The following is a 16,289-nucleotide window of genomic DNA, read 5'->3' on the forward strand; positions in this document are numbered from 1 at the left end:
AGCTGACCACAAAATGTTGAGACCTGGACATTAACACCTCCCTCTGCAACTGGATAATGGACTTTCTAACCAAAAGAACTCAGCATGTTAGGTCAGGCTCCACCTGCTCCACCACCATCACACTCAACACCGAGCTACCACAGGGCTGTGTGCTGAGCATATTCCTCTACTACCTTTACACCCACGACAGCAGGCCTGTGCATGGATCAAACTCCATCATTAAGTTTGCAGATGACACAACGGGGATTGGCCTCATCAGAGACAACAATGAGACTGCCTACAGGGACGAGGTACAGCACCTGGCCACATGGTGCGCTGACAATAACCTGCTCCTTAACATCAGCAAGACAAAGGAGTTCATTGTGTACTTCAAGGAGAAGAAAGGAAGCACGAATGACCCCATCCACATTAAAGAGATGGTTGTTAAACGTGTCTCCAACTTCAAGTTCCTGGGAAGCAACTTCTCAGAGGACCTGTCCTGGATTACAAACACCTCCAGCCTGGTCAAGAAGGCTCACCAGCCCCTCTTCTTCCTCAGGACACTGAAGAAGAACCAGCTGTCTTCAGCTATCCTGGTGAATTTTTACTTGTGTGCAATCTTGTTGAACACAAGGCACTGCAGAGGGTGGTGAAAACTGCCCAACGCTTCACAGGGACACCACGTCCTGCTATTGAGGGCATCCAGAGAAAATGCTGTCTACATCGAGCTTGCAACATTCTTAAGGAGTCTTCTCACCCTGACACCAGACTATTTAACATCCTGCCCTCCGGGAGGCACTTCAGGAGCCTCTGGACAAGGATCAGCAGATTCAGGAACAGTTTTTCCCTACAGCTGCCTCCTTATGGAACTCTGCCCTCTGACACCCACCAACACCCCCCCCCCCACACACACACACACACACCACATGCACAGACTCCTCACCCCTCCTCATCACTACACCTGATTCATTTATTTAAAAAAAAAACGGTAAACGTGTTATTACTTGCACTACTGTCTGTTCATTCAGAATACTGAGTATTCCAGTTGCACACTGAAGTATTTTCTATGCGCTTTACTGTCCATTGCACTAGTGTAAATAGAGCACAGTGTTAGTTCAGTCAGGCCACGGAGGCAAAAGGCTGTGACCAGCTGATGCTGTACGCTGTCAAATTGCTCCAATCACTACAACTCTCCTTTTAGACACGCAACATATATACATGGCACCACTGCTCGGTAAGCATGCTCAATGGCTCGCCAGGCTCAAACTGCTCATGAGAGTTATTGCTCGCACAGAAACTATCATACAGTAAATCTATCTCCATAAGAAGCATTAAGTCAGGATTTGGCAGGATTCCCACAGAGTATCTCACCAGATTCAATTTGTGAACTTAAGCGAATTCACTGTGTTGTTTGTCAAGCAATGGACTGAATTGATATGAGCGAGCACTTGATATAGATACTTCGCCCCCGATTCATCGTCAAAGATGTACTAATACTAAGACCTACTCACAACTTTACACGAGATCTGCTCCCACCTGGAAGAAGCTAGATATTCAACAAGAATCAGAGCTTCCACGAACAACTGGCAGTCTCACCTTTAATTCATCTCTGGACGTCTTCATTAAGCTAAGCAAAGTTATTTCATTTTATTGTGTAGTGCTATCTGGCAAACATGCTCAGACATTGCTATTGTACAAGCCAGTTATTTTGCGAGGCATGTTATCATATTACCACACCGGTAACACTACCAGTTAAATATACACATGAGCCTCGTTAATCTGTGGTCAAGGCTGTCGATATTAACGGGCTGCTGCTTTAGGCTCATCTATCGGGGATGCTTTCATCAAACTTCTCAGACCACTCCAACACACTGGGCTTAAATCGGTGGTCTGTTGTTGCTCAAACTAGTGTATTGATAAGTGCTGATACTAAATGTATCATACTTGTCACATTCGCCGTCGTACAGGGTCATGGGTTCCTCGAAATGGTGTAAAATTAGTGTTTTCAAAGTCAAATAAAATGCTTGGAGTTAAATAAGTGCGTGCATTGGGTTAATATTTGCTCTTTACTGGATGGGTAACCATGGTTCATTATATAAGCTGCTCCGCTCGAGTCTGCGCCCGTGGCTGTAGAGTGCTCTATTAATGCGAGCCCTCCGATAAAAGAGAAAAAGTCTGCTTTGTTTGTTTCCACGGGAAAGGGTGCACTTTGAGCATATAAGTAAACAAATTTCCCTGCTCCTTTAAAATACATCCCAAGACAGCAATGCACACAATCTTATGCAGGGTTCCCCAGCATCAGGGTAATCACAAATGGCGTCGAACACTACAGTTGTGTTCAGATCATGCTTCACTGGACTCTCTTGAACATTGTCATCAAAAACAGAGGAAACAACGTAAACAAGAATTAATTGTGGTGTAGTCCGCAAGATGCAGTGGAATCATCAGTCATTAATCAGGAATGTTCGAACATGTTCTGTAAATAAAATCGAATGGATTAACCATCTCACTAGTGAGAAGTACTGGCTGCATCCGATCTTAGGCAGCTGACTTGCTGAGCATCAGGCATTAGGTGCGTTCGACTTCACACAGCATGTGCAAACCGATCGCAATCGGACTTTCGGAAGCAGCACATACCAGTTAGAAATATTGTCAGACTGAGACGCGCCGACGCACAAGACCTTCACATGTGGCATTAAAGTACTGCGAGAGTGTTTTGAGAGCACCAGGATGACTCGGCCACCGCAGTTCTCCAAAGTGACTGCAGGAGCGTTGATGACGTCTCCGCTGTTCACGATTGGCCAGATTCACCACATGACAACGAACATGTGTGTTCAGGGTTATTCAAAATTTTCAGTTCCAACAATGGCCACCAAACTGTGTTTTAGAACGGTAAAGCCTTTTAAAGTAGTCGCCTGTTGTATTGACTCATGTTCATAATACACACAGATCAAAGCGTATCTACCCGTCTGTATTAGCATTTAAACAGCATATGATCCTGTTGAACTTTTATTCTTGAAATACATGGTGCCATATTAAGCATTAGAAGTATCCATGCTGTGTATTCGACAATTCTGCATTTTAATTACTTCACCTGTGATAAGTATGCGAGCACCGCGTAAGTACTATTAACAGGAGTAGAGTGTCCGGCTGACGTGTTTGTTTTCTCCTCATGAAATGATTTTGGACAGGCTTCTGAGGCAGAGTAATGGTCTACAGCATGATCTACGGCTTAATATATAAATACAACATAAAGTGTTGGTTATAACCGGTGGATATTTCGTACAACGTACATTTAATAAGTTAATAAATAAAATAATATGACACTGGTCGCAAGGAGGAGAATGAGGAGGAGGATGAGAAGAACGAGGAGGAGGATGAGAAGAATGAAGAGGAGGATGAGACGAATGAAGAGGTAGATGAGAAGAAGGAAATAGAGAAGGAGGTGGAGAATGAGGAGGAGGATGAGAAGAATGAAGAGGAGGATGAGAAGAATGAGGAGTAGGATGAGAAGAATGAATAGGAGGATGAGAAGAAGGAAATGGAGAAGGAGATGGATAATGAGAAGAATGAGGAGGAGGATGAGAAAATTTAGGAGGAGGAGGAGAAGATGGAGATGGAGATAGAGGATGAGAAGAATGAGGAGGAGGATGAGAATGAGGAGGAGGATGAGAAGAATGAGGAGGAGGATGAGAAGAAGGAGATGGAGAATGAGAAGTTGTAGAAGATGTAGCAATAAGAAGGAGATGTAGGAGATGGAGATGGAGAAGAAGGAGAAGTTGAATGAGAAGGAGAGAAAAAAGGGGGCTGCTATTTTCTCCAACGGGAGATCACCCCTTGCCGCGATACCTGTAGGGGACCGCTGTTCTATCCCTCAAGCGAGCCTCTATCCATGAACTCCCCTCAGAAGAAAGGAACTGCTGTTCTCTCCAGCTGGAGAGAACACACTTTCCTGCTATAGCTGCAGGGGACTGCTATTCATCCTTCTGCAGGGGATGAACACCCCTGCTGCTTAAATGGAGATGGAAAAGGAGAAGTTGAATGAGAAGGAGTTAAAAAGGGGGGCTGCTCTTTTCTCCCACGGGAGATCACCCCTTGCCCATCCCTCAAGCAAGGGGCAAACTCTACTCAGAATAAAGGGACTGTTGTTCTCTCAAGCTGGAGAGTCAACCGTTTGCTACTATAGCTGCAGGGGACTGCTGTTCATCCTTCACCAGGGGATGAACACCCCTGCTACTTAAATCTAGAGTCGCGTGTTAAAATCATTTGTGAAACTACCGCCAGGTGGCGCAAAGGGACGGATTGCAAAATGAATGTAATTGTAAAATGAGATAAAAGGAAAAAGTAAAACAACAATAACATTAACCTTTTAACTGTCACCCCCATTTTTGAACATAGATGTGAAAGTACACTATTCACCCTTAAATTGTTATAATTCATAAACGCTTTTGAATACAGACCAAAGGTTGGTCTCTTTTTAAAGAAGACAATCTGCAGATTATTGCAAAAGTGAAATCATTTTAAAAAATGAAAGCATAAAAAAGTTTTAGTAGTTTACATTTACTGTAAATACATTTATTATTTTATTTTTATTTTATTTTATATAAAATAAATATTTTATAAAATATGTTTTAATCCAAAATTGCTATAAAATTAAAGCCATATGTCTAAATAAGTTGTGTTCCAAATTTGAAGTTGATATAAAAAAAAATGTAGGTTCATATGCAATTTTGTTTAGGCGTTATACCACAAAAAGCCACCGGGGGCCATTGAAACTCCATTGAATTTTTTGGATGCATTTTTCTGTCACAAATGTATCAATTTCTCTCTCAATATTATGTCTATGAGAAAATAACCAGCAAATATGGAATCTTGAGACTGAGACCTTTCCAACGATATGTATTTTGTCAAGATTATGCAAAGTTTTGATTCTAAAAGACCGTAATATATAAGGAATATGACCCCTCCCACTAAGGGGGAGGAACACGCTAAAAGATTTTAAAGTATGATTTCCATGGTAACGCAGTATCCGATTTCAAAATGGTTCTCATAGGATGAATTTGGAGTATTTAAGCTTTCAAATGATATATAATTTTTGATGATTACTAAAACATGTGATAGGGAAAAAGGAAGCGGAGTAGATTTTTTGTGACAAAGGTCAGAACTCCTGTTATGATGTATATGTTTTGAGGTGCACTCTTTTTATAAATTAATCTTTTACTGTTCCTTCATCATTTTTAACAACAAATTGTTGTCAAATATCTATTTAGGAGTCTTAGACCTTTCCAACGATATATAGTTTGTCATGATTAGATTAGGATATAATTGTAATATATTGAAGTAAATTTAGGCGTCCCGTATACAGGACAGTGACATTTAACAGGTTAAGATATAACATTGTAACGTCTTCAAAAAATATTCAAACATTTACAGTGAGTTAATTTCAAAACGTAAAATAGTCTTAGGCTACAGTCTACTCATCAAAAATGAAAAGAAGACCTTTGCACTAAGGATCATATGCATGCTATTTTTATTAAACAGTAAATAAAGGCATGTATGTATATATATATATATATATATATATATATATATATATATATATATATATATATATATATATATATATATATATATATATACCTGGGATCCTCAAATCTGGACCTCGAGATCCACTTTCCTGCAGAGTTTAGCGCTAACCCTAATCAAACACACCTGAGCATGCTAATCAGTGTCAATCAATGTCTTTGTGATAATTCGCAAAATCACAGACAGGTGACTTTAATCAGGGTTGGAGCTAAACTCTGCAGTGCATTGGACCTCCAGGGTAAGATTTGAGGAAGGAGGATATATACGGATAAAAAGCTAAATGTTTTCATTTCATTTTCATTTCGGTTCATTTTTGGTTTAAAAAAAATCGTCAGGTTCCATATGCAGAGCGAAATGAGAACAGTCCAGCATTTAGCAATAATTATTATTAACTCTGTTATTATTCTTGATTTTTTACAAACTACTAACAATTTGCATTTTTTTTATTATGCCTTATGTGTGACCAAAAATCGAGTATTTTCTGTTTCAGCTGTTTGATCGCGCTGGTGCCTCGCACACATATTCACTGTAAACAGCAGGGGTTCACCAGACATTCAGCACGGGCAGCAGTCCACTTACTCTTAAGCCTGTTTTACCTCATGAATAATAGTTAAGCTTCAAATGGGCAGCATCACGAATATGAAAATGCAATTCTCCCAAGTGAGAGAATGAGAAAGCCCAACCTTACCTTATGCTTAGCTTTAAATTATTATTATTATTTTTGTTTGTTTATAGCTATGTCTATATTATTATATACTGCAATTATATTTATCCATTAGAATTCTATATTTTTAAATCTTGTCTTGTTCCAATATATTTGTTAAATTTAAAGGATTTGTTGTGAAGTGAAGGGAACTAAATATATCCGGTTTGTACATGATAACATTATTAGGCCAGCCGTTATTATTTCTAAATGTAATAAAATGCAATTAATACATGAATTATATAATATAAAAAAGCATGCAGCAAACAAAAATAGGTGATTAATCCATTAAAATGAAACCTATAAACGACATTTTTTTTCTCTCACAAACTTAATTAATTTTTTAGCGTGTTTAAAATAAAATGAAATAAAGAAAACATGCAGCAAATGAAAAAAGGTGATTAATCCATAAAAATTTGTTTCTCTGGGTTAACAGTAATTATAAGTATTATATACTTCAGAGCAGAGCCTGCATGGGCCTAATCTAGGCTATCCAGGTTTTTTTTTTTTTTTCATTGCATCTGAAAATGACTTCGTGGACGATTTAAAAATGTTTGATATAAAGGTTGCTGTCCCATTTTATACAGGAGTTGTTCATTTAAAAAAATCAAATTATATTTTTAGTTCTAATTATATTGTTAACACAAGTTAACTTAGGCTATTTAACATGCACTGTGACATTTTATCCTTTTTAATTTATAAACTCCTTGAGATTTTAAAGTTAGTTTAATAGTATTTAAATTCAAGTTTAAAAATAGGTTTTAACTGCTTAATTTATTTATATGAATTAGTAATATGTTATCATGTTAATTCTTTAAGAAAATAAGGGGAAAAATGAGGGACAATCCAAATATTTGTTTTGCTTCACCTATTTATGTAGGCTACAATTATTCAAAAATCAATAAATAAATAATAATAATAATAATAATAATAATATGTCATTAAAAAATACCATCAGCCTGAGTAAATTTGACCATTATAGAATTGTGACTTTAAAGGTAAGGGATTTAGGAGGTGAAAATACTGTGAAATTACAAATGGCATTGGATTTTAGAGCATAACAACTGAAGGATTATGAGACGTTAGCCAATAAAGCATTTTTTTAAACAATGGAACTTAATGTTGTGAACTAAAATACCAACAACCATACAGCATGTGAATAAATAAAATGCATACTTTTCATAACATTTCATTATTCATTAAATGCATAAAGTCTCTGGTGTTTGGATTTGTGCTTCAATATAATGAGCTCCAAGTTTAAGAATAGCCTTAGACTAGTTCCCCCCGCCCCCCTTCTCTCTCTCTATTTAATAGCATTAGCTCAATGAAATATGTCTTCCTTCAGGTAGAATTAATGTTTTCCTGCTTGCTAAATGTTGGTCTCATGATCAATAAGTTGTATCCGCCTCAGTCTGATTTAGTAAAGTCCCGCGCGCTGTGAGGCGGGAGCAGAGGATTCCGCTTGGTCTTAAAGCCTTCCGCAAACATCCACGATCACAAATAACAATGATTTTTGTAAAATTATTATTAATTATTCATTGATAATTTGTTATTATCATTATGGTCTTGTGAAAATAATAATATGGGCTGCGAGAAAATAATGAATACAAAGAGTAGTGGTGCAGGCATGTTTCAACTCAGTAACATGAAAACACACCGTTCCTCAGAGCCAAAAAACAGACCAAATTCTGTTCAGTTGGAGGGGGTTGGGTTTTTAGGGGGTAGTTAAAGGGGGGGTGAAATGCTATTTCATGCATACTGAGTTTTTTACACTGTTAAAGAGTTGGATTCCCGTGCTAAACATGGACAAAGTTTCAAAAATTAAGTTGTACGTTTGAAGGAGTATTTTTGTTCCCAAAATACTCCTTCCGGTTTGTCACAAGTTTCGGAAAGTTTTTTTCGAGTATGGCTCTGTGTGATGTTAGATGGTGCAGAATTTCCTTATATGGGTCCTAAGGCACTTCTGCCGGAAGAGCCCGCGCTCCCGTATAAGCGAGGCTGAGCCGCACAGACATTTCACTGATCAGAGCGATTCACTGATCAGAGCGAGAGCGTCGCGAAAAGTCACAAAAGAAGTGTGTTTTTGGTTGCCAGGGCAAGACAACCCTGCACAGATTACAAAAAAAAAAAAAAAAAACAGCATTAAGGGACCAGTGGATGGAGTTTATTTTTACAGAGCATCAATGGAGTTGTGCAAGTGTTTTTGTTTGTTCCCTGCATTTCGAAGATGCTTGTTCAAAAGGCCCAGTTGTACGACGGATTTGTGTATCGTTTATTTCTTAAGGATGATGCAATCCCAAGGAAAAAGGGTCACGATCGTGTGTTGGAACCGCAGGTGAAGCAGTGAGTAAAACTGCTTCAAATATCTCTGCCTCCTTGTTAGTGCGTCCCCTCCCATGCCAGAGACCCGGGTTCGAGCCCCGCTCGGAGCGAGTCGTTGCTGCTTCTGCTTTCGTTCAGTTTCAGCCTCTGGATCTGATTCTGGATCATAAATAAACGGCTGAATCTGACTGTAAGCCATGGTTTGTTTTGGATGATGGTTTTTCCCTCACGGTAATGTCACAGTTTCCACATGCTCTCAACGCAAAAGCCTATTCGCGCTCGTGATTCTTTAGCTCCGCCCACACGTCACGCCTCCAGCCGGTCGTGTTTTTCTGGGAAAAATCGGTACAGACTATCTTTCTCTTATGAATATAATAAAACTAAATACTGGAATGGGTACATGGTGGTCATAAAGGGATGGACATGGTCAGAAACAATGCTCAGGTAGGCCGTGGCATTTAAACAATGCACAATTGGCACTAAGGGGCCTACAGTGTGCCAAGAAAACATCCCCCACACCATTGCACCACCACCACCAGCCTGCACAGTGGTAACAAGGCATGTTGGATCCATGTTCTCATTCTACCATCTGAATGTCTCAAAAGAAATCGAGACTCATCAGACCAGGCAACATTTTTCCAGTCTTCAGCTGTCCAATTTTGGTGAGCTTTCGCAAATTGTAGCCTCTTTTTCCTATTTGTAGTGGAGATGAGTGGTACCCAGTCTTCTGCTGTTGCAGCCCATACGCCTCAAGGTTGTGCATGTTGCGGCTTCACAAATGCTTTGCTCCATACCTCAGTTGTAACGAGTGGTTATTTCAGTCAAAGTTGCTCTTCTATCAGCTTGAATCAGTCAGCCCATTCTCCTCTGACCTCTAGCATCAACAAGACATTTTCGCCTACAGGACTGCCACATACTGAATGTTTTTCCCTTTTCACACCATTCTTTGTAAATGCTAGAAATGCTTGTGCGTGAAAATCCCAGTAACTGAGCAGATTGTGAAATACTCAGACCGGCCCATCTGGCATCCACAACCATGCCACACTCAAAATTGCTTAAATCACCTTTCTTTCACATTCTGACATTCAGTTTGGAGTTCAGGAGATTGTCTTGACCAGGACCACACCCCTAAATGCATTGAAGCAACTGCCATGTGATTGGTTGATTAGCTAATTACATTAATTAGAAATTGAACAGATTAACCTAATAATCCCTTAGGTGAGTGTTTATACGTGGCACCACTGCTCGGTAAGCATGCTCAATGGCTCGCAATCCTCCCTCCCTCCCGATTATAAGCATGAGCATATTACTGTGCACCTTCTGGTTGTCTTCTTCTCTGTTTCAGATCACTAAGGCATTCAAAATCTTAGCTGGCATGGACCTCACTGCTGAGAGACACTCATCTTTATAACCAGGCTACAGGATAAGACATCCCACTTCCACATCCACATGATTATCACTGTTTGCTTTAAAGACATTACTAAGAGTCTTAAATGTCATGTATTTCTAAACTCATGGTTCTGGGCGGTTAATGTTAAGGCTCTTGTATGTTCAATTATTCAGGGAGCAAGAACCCCCATAAGGAACCATACTGCCAAAGATAAAATGAGTTCAATAAACTCAAGTAAACTTGCTAAAGTGGTTCCTGTCATGCTGTCTGGTCTCTGATTCCCTGGGTGTCCACTAGTGGTCTCACTTCCCCAAAGGCACCTCACTGCAGGCACTACAATTCCCACAAGCTTTGTCCCTTCATCGCGGTAATTGCACACCTGTTAATTGCACTCAGGTGTCTTCACTGTCATAGTCATTATCCTGCCTATATAATCCGGTCTTTTTCCATTTGTCTGTGTAGCAGGGTAAGGTATTAGCCTAGATATGATTGGTTGACGTCACTCCAGCCTGGGAACCTATCAGTGTTCCTACTCCTTCATCATTGGTTAAAATGGTTTGAATCCAATGAACCTATCAGTGTTGGGATTGATCCTATTAAAAAGGGAATAGTTTGATTTACTCAAGATACATCATCCTGGGTACTAGATCATTGTGGAAAGTCATGGACAAAGGATAGGGTTTTGTTGCATCTCCCTGTTGGTGTCGCAAGTAGGCCTTTTTCAGGTTAGTTTCCCAATTCTGAGAAGAGGATTTGCTTTTTATAAAGGGGTTTTATTGTTGTCTTTTGTTCATCAGCATGCTAGCAGCCATGGTCTCGTGTGGTAAGCAACCATGCGTTTTGCTACATTGGAATTCTCTCTCGGTATGTATGATTGGGAGGTTGTCATGTGTTTTATGAGTGTAATGTAGGTCATCTTTGTGTTATGTTCAGCAGGTGTAACTACACTTCCAGGGGTTTCCAGTACCTTGGTTCAAGACAAATGTACATCAGTATGACTGCACTGCTGCTTTGGTTTTAGTGTTTGTGTAACCATTTAACTGTTGTGATATAAATGTCTTAGTTTATACCAGTTAATTATGTGATTTAGGAGTAGGAACTTTTAAAGTGGGGGTTTTATACTTTCAGTGTGTCCACTTGGGTTAGTGTGGTGTTTGGCCAATTGTATTCCTCTCACAATTGAGTGGTTTGCGGTATGATGTGAGGTGATAATCCAAAAGGCCCCTGCTGGACATTTTTCTCCTCCTGGTCATTTTTTTGTAACTGGTAGACTTGTGTATTAGGCATGTTTTATATTGTATCCAAAAACGATGTTTAAACCATTACAGTTGTGTGTGTATATAAATAAATTGCAAATATATTGTACTATCTGTCTCTATGCTCACCCTGGCTGTTGGCCACGAACCTGTGTGCCCTTTCGTAGGGCTGTTATGTCCCGGTATATTCCGGGTGGCGTAGTCGATGTATATCCACTTTTGGTGGGTCCGCTCCCCTACCTGACCACTCAATGCCACATCTGCATGGAGTCCTTACTTTACGTCACCTAGTTTCCTCGCGTTTCCTAGTCCTTGAGTTCCTGTTCTTGTTCTTGTTCCTGTTTATTTTTTTATTTTTTTATTTTTTCATTTGGATTGATGTTGGTTACGACCCTGGCTTGTTTTTTACTTTGATTTGGACCACACTGCACTTGGATCTCCCGTCTCCTGTGTTCCCATACGTGACAGTTCCTGTCTGAAATCATGTTCATAGTTTCTACCTATAGTGTACATACACTTTACATAATCCATCTGTATAGTGTGATCATAGTACACCTATCTGTATATCATGCTGATAGTATTTAAAATCTGCAAATTTTGTCCATAATACTGCCTTATTTCTATATGTATTGTACATTTGTAACATATTGTAGACCTTGATATAATTTACATCCCAGCACAGTTCCTTAAAGTCTGTGTTTGTTATAATGCAGCACGTGTGTAGTCAGGCTTCGGAGAGACGTCTATCTTAAGTAATGTAGCATCTCTGGTCATTCTCTCTCTGAACTTCTGAGGACGACTGAGCCTGGTTTCTCCATTCTGTCACCGATGGAGTTTTGGTTCCTTGCTGCTGTCACCTCTGGCTTGCTTAGTTGGGATCACTTAATTTATAGTGATATCGTTGACTTGATTGCAAATGATTGCACATATACTATTTAAACTGAACTGAGATGATGACATCACTGAATTCAATGATGACCTGCCTTTAACTATCATTTTGCATTACTGACACACTGTTTTCCCAATTAATGTTGTTCAGTTGCTTTGACGCAATGCATTTTGTTTAAAGCGCTACATAAAGGTGACTTGACTTGGTTGAAACCATTGTGCACACATGAAGAAAACACTGGTCTCTTGTGGAGAGGTTCATTTAACAGTTGTGATGAAGCACCATCAACTTCAGTTCTGTCAAGACCACTATTGTCAAAGACGATTGACAAAGTAAGAACTCCCTACACATTGATGAATCCTAGCATGGATAAGAGCAGAGCAGGAAGAGCAACAATAACCCTCTAGAGTAAACAGAACAGAACCAACATAAATGCTTTGCAGATTTCATTAATTTTCAATAATTAAATGTACACATTTTTAAATTATTCTGATTCAAGAAGAATCCGAAGGCTAACTCCTGACCGGGCGAGAGGAGCAGCTGGGGATGGAGAAGGTTAATTAGCTATTGAGCAACAAATAAAGCTGCTGATAGTACTGAAAGACCTTATATATGAAAGTTGAGATAGGCGTTGTGCTCCTATAGGAGTCAGCTGATGCAAGCTTGACTGACGTGACCTACCAGGACTAATAATATTGTTTGATCTCACACTTCCATCCCAGTTTATTAATGCATCCCTCCTATCCCCTGACCACTCCAATCAGAAGCCGTTTATGTATGTGTATGTGTATATGTATGTATGTATGTATGTATGCATTTAATCAATATTTCATCAGTGTTGGTCTATGACATGGGTGTCCTCAACTTTTTCCCTGGAGGGCAATTGTCCTGCAGAGTTTAACTTCAGATTAGCAGTCTGAAGACCTAGATCATAGTTGGGTCAGCTGAGTTTAATTAGGGTTGAAAAGAGCAGTGAGTATTTCAGGGCTTTTAGTGCATTATATTCTTTCTGAAATAAAATGTAACTTTTGTTTATAAAATATTGATTTGATTATTCACATTTTGGTCTCACACATCTTACACAAATAAAATGTTAATAATTTCCACATAAAAATTTTTTGTGGGCAAGTTGAGTGAGAATTGGGTGGATGGTATGAGACAGAAGGAGGGAGATCAGTGTTAGAAAGGTCAGTGGGTTGCCTACTAGACAGATTCCCAGTGAACTGTCCTCTGTAGCTAATTGAGGTTAAATGTCCTGCTGTGACTCAGACACTTCACTCGACATATGCTTCAGATTTGCAAGTGTCAGTCAAAATAATGAGCTCTAGATGGTTTCAAGTAAAGCAGAGTACACAGACTGGTTAAAAAAAAGGAACAGTTGTATTAAAATTTTCATATTAATACCCAACTCATATTGATAGATCATACTTATTGGGGCTACACAGTTCTTTAGATTTGTATAACATTTCTGTTAACTTTTCTATGATAAAATATTGGTACTGTTTTGGATCCCCATAGAGAACCACTATGCTGGACTAGAAACAACTCACCAGAATGATAATGGCAAACCTTTTTTATTGTCTTTTATTTATATATAAAAAAATATATATATATATATATATATATATATATATATATATATATATATATATATATATATATATATATACAATTTTAGCGTTGTGATGGATTATATAACTCGTATTATGTACTTTTAGACATCAAAACCTGTTAGAGCTTATTTTTCTTGATAAGGTTTTAATAATGAAAAACCATAATGGATTATTTGGTGAATATTGCAGCTAATGATGCAATCACATAGATGTGTCAAAGGTACTATACTGCAGCTTTAATATCTGATTTAATATCAAACTCTAAAATGACAAATTAAGTAGCCCTCTCCTCATCCCCTCTGAGACATTTGAAGTGTCAGTCATTTGATGTTTAACATTGCAATTCTTTTACGATGTCTCTCTGAGAGATAATAAAAAAGCAATTTGCAATATGAATAATATTGCTTCTCATATAACAAGTTCATGGTCTTCAATTTTACTACACAAGTTGTTAACAGTTCGTGATGTCTAAAGAAATGTGTGGATTTCAATGGGTCCTGAAATTGTGATGAACTTCATCTTTGCCAAATGCTATTTATATTATAAAATCTGTTTCTGTAGCCTAGTGAAGTTTTGGCTGTCATCTGCCGGAATATATACAAACTGAGCTTAGTGGGGGTTATGGACAGACACTGGAGATCTATGGCATTCTCTCAGGCTATGAACACAAGCAGTTATTAAAGTTCAGCAGACAGGTACTCAGTCAGTCTCTGTGCTTGCCAGAGGGTGCCATGGTCCCCACCTGACAACGAGACAGAATAAGAGCTGTGTATAAGGCTATATCTGCTGCACAAGTTATACTGCAAAAAAAAAAAAAAAAAAAAAAACCCTGATATAGACCACAGTAGATACAATGCATTCCATTGTCCTAATACACAACTGCAACTATTCAGTTATTTTCCAGAAATATAAGAAATATCTACTAGTTTCCCAGCGTTGTTGTTGTTGTTTGTTTCAAAGTGTTCTGAAAATTAAAACTAAATAAATAGGAAGACAGAATGATTTGGCATAACATCAGCCTCTGCAAGTCACCTTAATCACACTTGACACACAGTTTATCATTCACACACACACACTCACACATGCACACACACGTTAGGTTTCCATGTTTTATAGGGACATTCCATAGATATAATGATTTATACCTTTACCCCAACTCTTAACAGATCACTTGGTTGTGTACTGAGAGTTGACAGCTATTAATACACTATCACAATTTTTATTTATTTATTTATTTTATCAATTAACTGTATTATTGATTAAGGTTTTCATCTGAACTGAAAGCATAAATCGATCATACATGTCAGAAATTGATTCAACACTATATCCTATAAGATCTAGAACAATTTAACATTCCCTAAGACTCAGACCCAGGCCAACGCTGGATCGGCTAAGAGTGAGATCCAAACCAAGACCCTTTAAGTTCCATATTCTGATCAAGACTGAACATCATGCTGTTAATTCACTGCTTCATTTTCCAAAATCTGAATTTGAAATTGTTCAACAATCAGTAACTCTTGAATAAAAAATAAATAAAAAATAAAAGTAAAGTGTGTTCAAATAGACTAATCTGAAATTCTAAAACACACAAACAAACAAAATAATGATGCTTTATTTTTTCATCCACACAAAAAAATTTGAAATCAAAATTAATAGAGACTTAGCTTTATTTTTATTGGTATGCTGCTAAAGCTCATGTTGATTTTCTTGCTAATGTCTTCCAGCCTTTGGACCTCACCTCAAGACCAAAAACTGTTGGTCCAAGATGCAAGCTTACCATTTTAACTGAAACATAAAAATTGCTTAATTTATTGCGGCAGGTTGAGTTTCTCATTAGCTATTCAGATTCTTGTAATTCTTGCAAATTCCGCATAACAGTAAAAGCAGTAGTGGCTCTGGTAATTATAAGCTTTAGCATGCTGGAAACAGACTGCATTCTGTGAGATTAAGACACGGAACTAATTTATATTATTAGTTTAGTAGATCTGAGCAATGTGTTTGATTTCAACACAAAAAAAAAAAAAGAAAAAAAAAAATGTTTAATCTTTGTGTAAGCAGCTCTATCTGAAATAATTTGGTACAATTTAATAATTGTATGCATACTTTCATATGGTGGATTGGCAAACTTTTCAATAGCAGTGTCAATCTCAAACATTTCACTCCAAAAAAATCGACATACAAAAAATAAGAAAATAACCTAAAACCTAAAAAAAAAAAAAAAAAAAAAAACTATTAAGCAAAATTATCTTCCAATGGGGTGAGAAAATTTTACTTGATAAGACATCTTGAAACAAAACTTGTGATAAAAAAAGGACTTAAAATCTTAGAACAATAAAAAAATGAAGTAAATTTAGATATTTTAACTTGACTCAAGCAGTACATATATATCTTGAAACCAATGATAGTAAAATCTAGTATTTTTTTCTTGTTTTATTTGTGTTTAGTTTTAAATTCTCTTGGTAAAAAATATCTTGAGTTAAGAATACATACAGTTGCAATCAAAATTACTCAACCCCTCAGAGACTGCAGTACTTTACAAATACAAGCTTTT

General features: G+C 37.9%; 1 long non-coding RNA gene across 1 annotated transcript; it reads left to right on the plus strand.

Annotated features, from left to right (window-relative positions):
• The first annotated feature begins 9,975 nt into the window (after window positions 1–9,975).
• LOC127977445 (uncharacterized) lies at window positions 9,976–13,683 on the plus strand. The gene is made up of 3 exons (XR_008158220.1): window positions 9,976–10,705; window positions 10,778–10,844; window positions 10,917–13,683. It is a non-coding gene; the product is annotated as an uncharacterized LOC127977445 (long non-coding RNA).
• Window positions 13,684–16,289: the final 2,606 nt, after the last annotated feature.

Source organism: Carassius gibelio, chromosome B18 (genome assembly GCF_023724105.1).
Source record: "Carassius gibelio isolate Cgi1373 ecotype wild population from Czech Republic chromosome B18, carGib1.2-hapl.c, whole genome shotgun sequence".
NCBI lineage: Eukaryota > Metazoa > Chordata > Actinopteri > Cypriniformes > Cyprinidae > Carassius > Carassius gibelio.